This window comes from Podarcis vaucheri (genome assembly GCF_965113315.1).
Source record: "Podarcis vaucheri genome assembly, chromosome: 2".
Taxonomy (NCBI): Eukaryota; Metazoa; Chordata; class Lepidosauria; order Squamata; family Lacertidae; genus Podarcis; species Podarcis vaucheri.
In genome coordinates this window covers 75,636,967-75,649,668 of record NC_138760.1, presented here as the reverse complement: position 1 = coordinate 75,649,668, position 12,702 = coordinate 75,636,967, and the positions used below count along the sequence as shown (strand labels likewise).

The window sequence follows — 12,702 nt, the reverse complement described above, 5'->3', positions numbered from 1 at the left end:
CATCTACAGATCTGCCCCCTTTCATTCCTGACAAGGTCCTCTTTCCAACTAATCTTCTCCTGGTGGAAGAAAGGAACCGTCCTTTGCAGCGCCAGCATTTCTGATTCAAGTGGCTGACTCAGATTTTCACAGAGAGACCCACCGCTGGCAATACTGCAGAAGAAGGGAAAGATCAGTGCTTTTTCCCCTTAAAAAATGTTTAGGGGTACTCTCCTTTTCCTACTCATATTGAAACACTGCCCCTCAATGAGGCCCAACTTAGATTCACAAAATGTTTAGGGGTATGCATACCCCTGTGTCCCCCCCCCAAAAAAAAATACTGGGAAAGATGAAAGTGGTGCACCTCAGCTTTCCATTTCTGGTAGAGTGGCTATTTAGACCAATGTTTCCTACTATGGCATTTATTCCTTTGAGTACCTTCTGCAGCGGACCAGTGCAAGGCTCTATCTGAATAAATATAGAATCATAGAATCATAGAATCATAGAGTTGGAAGAGACCACAAGGGCCATCGAGTCCAACCCCCTGCCAAGCAGGAAACACCATCAGAGCACTCCTGACATATGGTTGTCTAGCCTCTGCTTAAAGACCTCCAAAGAAGGAGACTCCACCACACTCCTTGGCAGCAAATTCCACTGTCGATATACCTCCACAGACAGAGGCAGGGATGCTTTGAACACCAGTTTCTGGAAACTGCAGGAAGGGTCCTGCTGGTGGGTTTCCCCCAGGCATCTGGTTGGCCAGTGATGCTGTACCAGCTGGGCGATTGGGCCTGATCCAGCAGGCACTTCTTATGCTCTTGAATCAGAGAGTTGGACCAGATATCACAGGTGTTGGGCAACTGGCACCTACACAGCCATACTTGCTGAGACGATATAGGGGCAACTTTTTGCAGACATTCTAGGCATGATTCAGTGCTAGGCAAAGAGGATAGGGGACCTCTGCCCCTTTTATAGTGTGTTGGAAGCACAAATTTCAGTATTTATAGTGTGCATGGCAAGCTACACCTGTTGAAATCTCCTCTGTTGCACAACTGTTAAAGGTGCACAAACCCTCTCTCTCCTTTTGCACCTGGTTACCCTAGTTGGGAGCCACAGTGGTATGGTTCCAGTGTTTGATGTAAAGCAGAGAGACCTGGGTTCGAATTCCTGCTCAACAGTTAAGCTGAGTGGGTGACAGTGGTCTAGCCAGCCCCTCTCTTTCAGCCTAACCTTCCTCATAGGGTTGTTGTGAAGATCAAATGAGATTACCTCTTCGTGAACTGAGATGGTGAAACAGAGTATGGATATGAGAGAGCTCCTCAGTTTCCCCCCTCCCCACACTACTGGGGGCAGATTGCAAAGTGGACAGGAGAGGGTTAATGGATACAAGGATAACTGCTGGAGACTGCCAGTGGTCACATCAGCAGCATACATTTAAAGCATATTTAAAGTGAATGGCTTCCCCCAAAGAATCCTGGGAACTGAAGTTGGTTAATGATGCTGGGAACTGTAACTCTGAGAGGTAAGCAACATCTCCTTGAATTTCCTTCTTCTTTGAGAAGCATGGAGTCATATGAAACACCATGCTTCTATAAATCCAGAATAATCCACACACAGGAACATGACACATAAAAGCAATCTGTTGGGATTTCAGAGTACTAAATGGTTTGTTCTTTCAAGAAGTGTTGAGCAAATCTGCCTGTGCTGTACTTCCTTGCATCCAGGAGAAATCAATACACCTCCATTTGTCTTATATATTATTTTCTGATGCCCATCATTTCTCCATCCCTTTCTGACCTGATTGTAGGTGGAGCCTCTCTTTCATGGAATTTGGAATGGCTTGAAAATCATGCTGCAGAACCAGTTATTGACTTCTTTTTTTGTTAGTTCCCTTGAGGTTGCTCAAAACCAACTCCACCAGCTTCGTTAAGTTAATTGGCTGGTCCAGATATCATCTCTCCCCCCCCCCCATTTCTGCTGCCCAGGGAAACAAACCTCACACTATGAATGATCAACTGCACATTTAAAAATAGCACCTCCTTGTGATTATGCCCAAGCTGGGCTACGTGATGTGCTCTAGCGGGGCTCTGAAACGCAAGCAGCTGCTTTCAGATCAGATCCAAGGCTGATGGCCATCTCCCAGCACAATGGAGCAGCTGGAGCACCCACCGCTCCAAATAGCAACATGCCGTCCCAACAAGGCCTTTAAGCAACGGGCGAGGCAGAGATGTTATACTGAAGATGCAGCTGATGGTGCATGTCAGCTTCAAATGAGAGATGGGCTTTAATTTTGAGTCCTTAGAGAAATCATCTCCGAGACGTAATTACAGAGTGCAGCCGCCACGCCATCTTCCAACTTCCCCCGCCCGCCATGCACGCCCCCCAAATTGAAAGCAGAAGCCTCCTAGCTTTTAATTACAGAAATCAGTCTTTGAAGTCAATGTTCAAAATTAGTTATCCCACTGTCTGATCCAGTGATCTGATGCTTTAGCAGATGTTGCCCTTCTAGGTTGCACGTCCATGCATGCAACAGTTGCTTCTTCCCATCGCAGATACGTCTTAAGAAAAGCAGTTACTTTTGTTGGACCAGCTTCCGTTGATGGTGGCAAAACTGGTGGGGGAATTGGTGAACAAGCTTGGGATTCACAGTTTCTGCCCTTGACTATTTTGGAATGCCAACAAACTGAGGATGTGCCCTTTGTCTTCTGCATGGTTCCCCCCTGAGAGCAAGGAAGAAGACCACTTTGGTTAGGACAGGATCCAGCAGTCTGAGGCAGAATGGTCCCACAACATGTTGTGGTCAGCATCCAATCACACTGACACATGGGAGGACACACACACACACCTTTTCCCTGTTGTTAAAGAAGAGGCAAAAGTACTCCCACTTTTGCAAGGTAGGAAGAAGAAGAAGAAGAGTTTGGATTTGATATCCCGCCTTTCACTCCCTTTAAGGAGTCTCAAAGCGGCTAACAATCTCCTTTCCCTTCCTCCCCCACAACAAACACTCTGTGAGGTGAGTGGAGCTGAGAGACTTCAAAGAAGTGTGACTGGCCCAAGGTCACCCAGCAGCTGCATGTGGAGGAGCGGAGACGCGAACCCGGGTCCCCAGATTACGAGACTACCGCTCTTAACCACTACACCACACTGACAGTCAAGAGGTGCCCTTTGTGTTATTCAGACATGGCTAAACCTACCTGGTGTGGTGATGGATGTTTTTGAGAACTAACCACTGGCTCCTTGACCCATCAAAACTGGTGGGGGAGTTGGTGAACAAGCTTGGGGTTCGCTTTAATTAGCTATGCATCCTGTTCTTCTAACACTTTCCCAACAGTCCCATGGTACCTCGAAGGCATATTGGCAAAGGCCACGGTGCAGTTAAGATATGCTGAAATAAGAGAAGGATGCTGTAGTTGAAGGAAGGAGTCAAGGGAACAGAGAGAAGCTTTGCCTCCAAGATATAGATTAGTGTTCTTCCTCTATACATGAAGTCTCACCTCTCATTTGTGAAACAAGACACACCATTCCCTCCGAAATAAATGTTACTTGACTCCATCAACATGCATTCTTTTCTGCATGCACTTCTCTAAACCCTGGTACAGTCATACCTCGGGTTAAAGTTACTTCCGGTTGAGCATTTTCGGGTTGCGCTCTGCGGTGACCTGAAAGTAATGGAATGCAATACTTCCGGGTTTCAGCGCTCGCGCATGCGCAGACACTCAAAATGATGTCACGCGCATGTGCAGAAACGGCAAATTGCGTCCCACGCAGATGTGGGTTGCGTTTGCTTCAGGATGTGAACGGGGCTCCAGAATGGATCTCGTTCGCATCTAGAGATACCACTGTAATCAGAGTGGCCATGAACATTTTGATCAGCTAACTAGGGATAAGAAGACTTTGCAGGAAACTAAGGCATGCATTCATTTCAAGGGCTCAAAGGACACGTGACTTGGGGAGGGACCAGGAAGACTGACATTTGACTCAGAGAAATCCTTGTGCCAAAGGTCTTTGAGCTTGGATTCTTTGGCCACCTGCTCCTAAGCATTTGGCTTCTGGGCTAGAGACCCTGCACTCGTAACTCTCATCTGCCTGCCTGCCTGCCTGCCTGCCTGCTTGCCTGCCAGCCACTACTCTGGGTACTGCCAAAACCTTGTAAGCACTTTTCCTGAGCCCACAACAGGAAACAGGCTGAAGACCGATGTCCTGATACAAGGCTAACTTTTCCTGCACTGACCCTGTGTGAATGCCAGGGCAAAAGATGCCTCTTCAGCCATTTCCCCCAATAATGTGGTTTTGTATGTCGTCTTCACTAATATATGCATTTATATGCATACTTCGCCCTAGTATATGCATTGTTATGCACGTTGCTTGGCTGGAGAACTGCATTGCAAAATTCAGAGAAATACAAATTTTGAAGGATAGATGTTTCAGTTCATGGATTGTTTTGAAAGGTACTGATTTTGTAAATTTGCCTTTAAATGTGAACGGAATTGAATTTCTCCCCCATTGGTAACTGATTTTTTTAAATTATTATTTTAAAGAACTTCCCTGATTGGGAGGGCTTGGTTGGCCCTCCAACGGATTGCTTTATATTCAGTCCAGAAATGTGAGAGTTTAAAATCTTAAGGTCTCTGGCAGAAGAGGGCAATTTGAGGCCGGTCCAATTAAAGTCTTACTGAATTCCAACACTCACCACAAAGGTGAAGGTATGTGGAGAGCATTCAGATGTGGCTGGTGGGGGAGGATCAGAGGCGCAGGGATGAAACCAGCACATAGCAGCCGAAAGCTGTGAGAAGAGAACAGCCCTGCTGACTTTTTGTTGGATGCCGTGATGATCAAAGCATCATTCCTCGGGAGAAAAGGTGGCAAGCAGTAAATGCAAGTGGAGGCTATGAGACTGGAAGTGTGGAAAAGGCTTGAGTACAGAGAAGGAAACCAGGATGGGGATCTAGGTGAAGACTAGACTGATCCTATAAGCAGTGCATAGCAGTGTCACAGAGTAAGTGGGCAGCAATCGAAAACAAATGTGGTATGAATAATTGGAAGGGAAAGCAACTATATTATATATTATTTATTTATTAAATTCTATACCACCCTTCACCTGAGGATCACAGGGCTGTTTACGAAATAAACCCTCACCCACAAAATGACATACTACAGCGACGAACAAAAACAGTAAATTCCACACACACACACACACACAGTAGATTGTTTAATTAGCCAAAGGCCTGGGAGAAGTTTTTGACAGGTACCGAAAGGTATGTAACAAAGGTGTTGGGTGAGCCTCCCTGGGGAGAGCATTCCACAAGCAGCGAGTCACTGCAGAAAATGCCCATGCTTGTGTCACCACCCTCTAGACTTCTCACAGAGGAAGCACATGAAGAAAGACCTCGCATGATGATCACAGGTCTGGGTTTGTTCATATGGGCAAAGGCAGTCCTGGAGGTATTGTGGTCCTGAGCAATTGTAATGGATGAGGCATTGTAATGTAAGCAGCGCACTGGGGAAGCCATAAGGATGAACCACAGAAGAATGCCACTAGAACTCCTATCAGGTTAGGCAAAAGGCAGCTCTGGTATGTAATGGTTGGCTTTGGTGCAGGCGGGAAGAAGCAGGAAGGGATTAGTGTTATTTCCACTACAGTCAGGTTGTTAAAATCTTCTGGGTATTAGCCAGATACTTCATTGTCGCTGCTGCCGCCATTTTATTTATTACCTACCCTTCATCATAAGGTCCCAGGGCAGGTTACAACATTAAAACAATGTTCAAAACATTTTAAAGCAGCTTGCAATCATAAAGCTAACGTAGGTCTTGAAAAATATACCTGACCCGTATACCTGACCCAGCTACATCCTCAAATTTTGTGTAGGCCCACTGAAATTCTTTGTGTCAAGGGGTCTCATGAAGGTGACTCAGTCCCAGCATTCTTCAAAATGGGCAATATCCTTGGAGCACCATAGATTAGCTATCTCACCTGAAGCAGGGGAAGGATTATCATGAATTTAGAAGTATCAGAAATCGGGGGGGGGGGAGTAGGGTTCAAATTGCATGCTCAAAGATCATACTTACTAACTTTTTTTTTTTAATGACAGCCTCCAATCAAGTGGGCTGGTGTTTAAATGTTTAATGTTTCTTAATTAGGCCATGCAGAATGGTTATAAATGAGACGCTTGTGCTCATTGTTTTCCTGATTGTTCATCCATGATACCTATAAATATTTCCAGCAGCACATTGGCAAGGGAAATGAACAAGGGCTTTTTCCAGTTCATAAACTAAATATTCCACTTTAAAGTTCTGAAGGCTTTTTGAGAACTTTACCATTTCCCTTCCAGAACCAAACACAGTCCGCTCTCCAGACTGTCCCAATTATTTTTACTCGACTATTCCTGGAAGTTATTAATCGACCTACCCTGTGGATAGGAAACAAGGACTTGAGCTGGACTACAAGCTTTCCCCAGCATAGAGCAACGTTTATAATTAAGATTTACAGGTCCAAATGCTGTAGACCCTGGGCTGTTTCACGCATTCTTAAGGTGTCCAGATACACAGGAACTCCTGTGTCTATTAATAATGGTGCGAAAGAAGCAGTTTGAGCCCACGCTGTTTTTTTCATCACTGTAGGGTAATCTGCACCTGCTGAAATCTCCTTTCCCCCATCCACATAGGCTGGCACATGAAAGGACCCTGGCAGAATACATGGAGAAGATCCTTGGCTCAGTCTCTGGCATCTCCAATGAAAAGGCCCAAAGGTCAGGTGACTAGAAAGAGCTCTGCTGGAAAGCTGCTACTAATTAGACCAAGGGGAGCAAACATGTGCCTTCCAGATGTTGTTGGATGCCAGTTCCCATCAGCCCTAGGCAGCAGAGCCAATGGTCAGGGATGATGGGAGCTGTAGTCCAGCAACATCTGGAAGGCACTACCCCTGAGTTAAACAATACAGACTAGAGGACTCTGGCCACTGCAGTCCAGCCACGATATGGTGTCTTTTCCATTGGATCTCCTGAAAAAATATGTGTACATGTCTTATCAGTCAGTGACTGACAACTGAACATGCCTGTTAAAAAACAGTTGTGTCTAAGGTAATGACAGCTGATATGGAAGCTCTCTATTATGCCTTTGATACCTAATAGCTCTTTTTACATGTCCAAGTGTATGATCTTGCGTCCAGGCAAAAGGGGAGAAACTTCCCCCTTTGAGCTTCTAGAACTTCTGCAGAACAACGTGCATTCCCCCTTTGCCTTTGTTCTATGCTGTTGTATCACTTTATGCACCCCTAGGCAAGTTCCCAGGCAAATTTCCCATCCAGAATACAGTCAAGGTTGCGTCAAGGTATTTTATTTTATTTTTAAGTCCAGAAGCAGCAGCAAAAGCTGTACTCTGAACTCCTGAAACTGCACTTTCTGCCAAAAGGGCAGAGTGGGGCTTTGATTTCTCACTGCTCTTTGCCATAGACCTCCAGGAGTTATTATGCAATCAGTAAATACCAGCATATGGTGTTAAGGCAAGTATTTTGATTTTGATTTCTTGAGTTCTAATTTTTCTGTCTTTGGCATATGGCAAACCATAAACCCAACATATTGGTGCAATAAACCTGCATGTTTTGATCTGGGTTTGACTGCATTTTAAAAAACAGGCTTGTTGTTGTTTAGTCGTTTAGTCGTATCCGACTCTTCGTGACCCCATGGACCAGAGCATGCAAGGCACTCCTGTCTTCCACTGCCTCCCGCAGTTTGGTCAAACTCATGCTGGTAGCTTCAAGAACACTGTCCAACCATCTTGTCCTCTGTTGTCCCCTTCTCCTTGTGTCCTCAATCTTTCCCAACATCAGGGTGTTTTCCAGGGAGTCTTCTCTTCTCATGAGGTGGCCAAAGTATTGGAGCCTCAGCTTCACAATCTGTCCTTCCAATGAGCACTCAGGGCTGATTTCCTTAAGAATGGATACGTTTGATCTTCTTGCAGTCCATGGGACTCTCAAGAGTCTCCTCCAGCACCATAATAATAATAAAAAAAGTGGAGAGTTTTGACCAAACGTGATCCACCTGGAGCAGGAACCGGCAAGCCATTTCAGTATCCCTGCCAAGAAAACTCCATGGACAAAGACAACAGGCATATAAAAACAGGCTTACCTGATCCCATATTGACGTCTAGGGGCCAGATTCAAATAGCCAGTCCAATCCAGCAGTTGTACCATAGAGGGGCTGATATTTTTCCATGTTTGTCTTCAGATATTATACCTTGTGATAGTATGGGTAAACCATACACGAGGGTGCTAGATGAAGTCTTCCTCATTAGACTTTGCTGTTTTACAGGTGATGGCATCACCCAGGAATTCTCCTAACAGCAGAAGTGCAGGTGACAATATATAGGATATTTATTAACCAGCCTCTAAAAATTCCCTCCTCAAGAATTACAGGTTGTGCATGTCGAATGTAGTATGCAAATGATGAGGGCGGAGGAAGCTAGTGTGAACATCTTCCCTCACCTGAGTCGAGAGATTCAGGGCAGAAGTTGGCAGAGATTGCAATGTGGGAAGCCTTGGCAATGTTGGGGTGCTGAGCAGGTGGGCGGGACTGATTACTGGGAGAGCAGAGGAAGTGACTCAGAAGATGCTGGTGCCAGCCCACTCTCAGCTAGAAGAGGCAGCCTGAACTGGTAGTGTCTGTCAAATCCTCATTCTGTTACCTTTTATTTTATTTTATTGGGGGGAGAATGTCGGCAATAAATGCCAAAGAAGAGCAGAGGAAGTAGATGATGGTGGTCCCAGTGCAGGTTTTTAGTGTGGGTCCTACTCTTAAAAAAAATTAATGAATACAACACGTATGCAGATTTAGCAGATCAATTTAGCTGTTCAGCACTTTGTGTAACATTTATCAAAAATGTTACCATCTGTGAGCCGTGATACACTATCATAACAAAGCTTTTTAACATATAGATAGATGGGTGGGAAGATAGATAGACAGACAGTCACCTACTCAATATGATTTTGCTTGTTTTCAGTGGAACAGACTTTATTAATCTCTCTCTCTCTCTCTCTCTCTCTCTCTCTCTCTCTCTCTCTGCACACTTCTGTATGTTTTGGAGATATTTTTCTATTCTTGATTCTTCTTCTTCCCCATAACTTACCTCAGGCAGTTCTTTCAAAGTTTGTCTTTTGAAAATGAAAACCCAGAACTTGCTAGTGTTTGTGGCAAGCTATAGGAATATGTGCTAGGTGTTATTGGATTAGAACATGTTGAGATTTAAAATGCTAAGGGTATCCTTATTAAAAGGCCTCATTGCATCACTGGCGGAGGAAGAGGCGTGGGGGGGAGCACACCGCCCCCAGCAGCGTGATCCTGGCAGGGTGCCATCGTGGCTGGCCCCTGCCCACGCTGGGTGCCACGCCCCTACGGGCGATGTGCCACACCCCCAGGATGCACGCCAGCCCCGCCCCCACCTGCTCTCCGCCCCCCAGTGCCGGAGCATGAAGCTCCGCCACTGCATTGCATTACTTAACACCACAGTCAAGCACACTAACATTCCAGTTCAAAACATCCTTGGTAATCAATTCACCTGTATAACTGGCTTTCTCCTCCTATACGAGGTGATTATTGGGGTTGGGGGTGCAGAGGGAGAGATATCACATAACTGACTGTACCACAAACTTCCAATACCCACATGCACGCCGCACTAGTGTGTGATCTTCCATTCCACTTGATGCATGTCAGAATGGGGCCCACAACACTGGCAGAAGAGCATGATTAGGTTATGACATTCTCCATGCTCATCCAAAGGATGTGATGGGCTAGGGTTGGGAGAGAGAGAAAAAAAGTCTAACTGCAACACAGTAAGTTTACTCAGATCAAAAATAAGTTTCTTTGTGTTCTGTGGGTCTTGAATGACATTTAGTACTGCAGCTATAAATATGGTGGGGTTTGGGGCATTAAACTGGGCATTGTCATTCTACACACACACCAAATATGGACATTGTTGAAACCCTCCATCTCCTTGTGCACCAATGGAACTTTCTGCCTACTCTTGTCTTGCTGGGTGCAATCTACTTTTTCCATTCCATCTTGCCTGCTTTGCCTGAGTGCAGGTTTGCAAGGACATCTAGCAGCAGCTTCTTTTCATTCCCATTCCCAAATAGCCACACTCTTAGATCCTTAAGTTTCTTCTGCTCTCTAGGTACAGAGGCACCATTGATTCCAAGAGAGAGAGCAGGGTGAAGGGATCAAACTGGGATAGCTACACGCTGTGGGATCTGTGCCATTGGGGTCCAAATGTTGTGAGCTGGTCCTGGCGCAGTGTAGAACATCTGCTGTATATAGTTTGGGCTTTTTGCTTACTCATCACAGAGAAGTGCTGATGAATGCTTTCTTGCAGTGCTTCCCTGCTGACAGGTGTGATGGAAGAATGTAGCAGCCATCCCAGGAGTCATAAATAGGAGCATTTTGTGAAACATGTCCTTAGCACAGATTGTGTAACAGGGCTGGAATATTGATGGAGATGACCACTCCTGTCCATTTCTAAGCTTTTAAATACTTATGGATTTTTAATTGTAATGTTCTGAGCATGCATTTTGCATAAGGGGCTTGGTGCATTATTCATTGCAGCAATGACAAGAGAAAGTTAATGAGTTTAGTAGGATAATTATTTTACAGGCTCCTGCACTTCTTAAAGTCAGGGAGTCAGAGCTTAATAAGACTAGCAGTGGTGAGAGGCAAGCCTGTCTAAGAGAATGTACACACCATCCATTTAAAATACCTCACGCCTCAAAGAATCCTGGGAACTGTAGTTTGTAAAGGGTGTTGGGAATTGTAGCTCTGCAAGGATTTTCCTGTAATGTCCTACACACACACACACACAACTTTTTTTCTTTAAAAATGTTTAGGGGTACTCTCATTTTGACTCAAGAAAACCACCATTTTATAGTTCAAATTGGGGAAAATAAATATAGTAAATGGACAAAAGTACGAAGATTCACAAAAAGTTTAGGGTTATGCGTCTCCCCAGGAAAAAAGCAGTGTGTGTGTGTGTGTGTGTGTGTAGCTTTTAATCGTTCCACAATGTCCACCATATGCATACACAATGTGCAATATTTGCCTCTCCCCCATTTCCAGCACATTTTGCTAAAATTTGGATATACAGTGGTACCTTGGCTCTCGAACGTAATCCGTTCCAAAAGACCTTTCGATTTCCGAAATGTTCAAAAACCAAGGCACAAAGGGCTGGCTGCAAGCTCAATTGGAAAAATTGAAAAACACTTCTGAGGCGCATTCAAAAATGGAAGCAATTACTTCCCGGTTTTCAGCATTCAGGTTCTGAAACGTTTGGCTTCCAAGACACTCAAAAACCGAGGTACCACAGTATTTTTGTCAACAGATATGGGATTAGATTCTGAATATATAATGTTCTTTCTTTCTTTCTTTCTTTCTTTCTTTCTTTCTTTCTTTCTTTGCCATTTCTGTTTAAATAAATTTCTTTTATTAACTAAATCAAGTATTGATTACACACACACTTCTTTTGTGATTAACTTTTCATTTCAGCTCTAATTCTGCTTTTTCATTAGTATTTTTAATCAGAAAGCTTCTTAGCTGGAATATTGACTCTTTTTTTGTTATACCACATATTGTGGTAATATTATACTCAGAGCTCAATTCTATGTTGCCAGGGAGCTGAAAATTAACATTATTTAGAAATGATTGATGATGCTACACACCAGGTGAGAAGGTTTTCTTATATTTGTTCCATTGTCTCATATTTGTCATGCTGATTAAACAAACTGAGTTTTATTAAATGATTTATCTCTTAATGTGTTTCATCGTATGCCCAAGGTAGATTTTAAAGAGGCATTTTATCATGATTTTGAATAAATATTTGAACAGGTGTCATTTCTCCTTTATTTAGCCATTGTACAATATTTGTTAAACATGTAGCAACGTAATATAATCCTATATAATACCCCAACTTGAGTGTGTGGTTGATGTTTCTGTCTGCTACCAGTTCTGGTTGTTCCTTCATCATGTGTTGAGGTTGTGCAGTAGAATGCATGTTATGATTCTGTAGCTAAGAGTGGATGGAAATAGATCTATACCTTCCGGCGTGAGCGCCTGCTCTGTTATAGATCTGGACCCCTCTCAGGTAAGGGATGGGAGCAAAGTATTAGATGGTCCAATGGGTGTCCTGAACCATAGGCCAAACAGAAGGTTCATTGGGATGGTTGGATGCAGGGATACCAAATAAGGATGCCCAAAACATCAGAATGGCCACTTCTAGTGCTTTATTTCAAAACATGTAGACTTACAGTAAAGCAGTCTGCCAGTTCTCCTAGCTTTTGCAGACGTGGGACGGACACCGCAGCAAGGTGACGGCTTGTTTGCGCCCAAGCAACCATGCATACATTCTTTATACACAAAGCAGCACATGTCATTTCACCTGAACAGATGAGGGCATAGGTGGAAAATACCCAAATCGTACAGATAGTTCCACTTTCTGGGCTCAGAGCCCAACATCCCAAGCCCACAGATAGGGATAACATATGTTGTTGTTGTTGTTGTTTAGTCGTTTAGTCGTGTCCAACTCTTCGTGACCCCATGGACCAGAGCACACCAGGCACTCCTGTCTTCCACTGCTTCCCGCAGTTTGGTCAAACTCATGCTGGTAGCTTCGAAAACAGTGTCCAACCATCTCGTCCTCTGTCGTCCCCTTCTCCTTGTGCCCTCCATCTTTCCCAACAACAGGGTC

The 12,702-nt window shown here is 44.4% G+C and overlaps 1 long non-coding RNA gene across 1 annotated transcript; it reads right to left on the bottom strand.

Moving 5' to 3' along the window:
- Positions 1-2,623: 2,623 nt before the first annotated feature.
- Positions 2,624-5,947, bottom strand: LOC309527740. The gene is made up of 3 exons (XR_014217325.1): positions 5,814-5,947; positions 3,174-3,364; positions 2,624-2,699 (listed from the first exon to the last, which is right to left on the bottom strand). It is a non-coding gene; the product is annotated as an uncharacterized lncRNA (long non-coding RNA).
- Between the last annotated feature and the right edge of the window lie 6,755 nt (positions 5,948-12,702).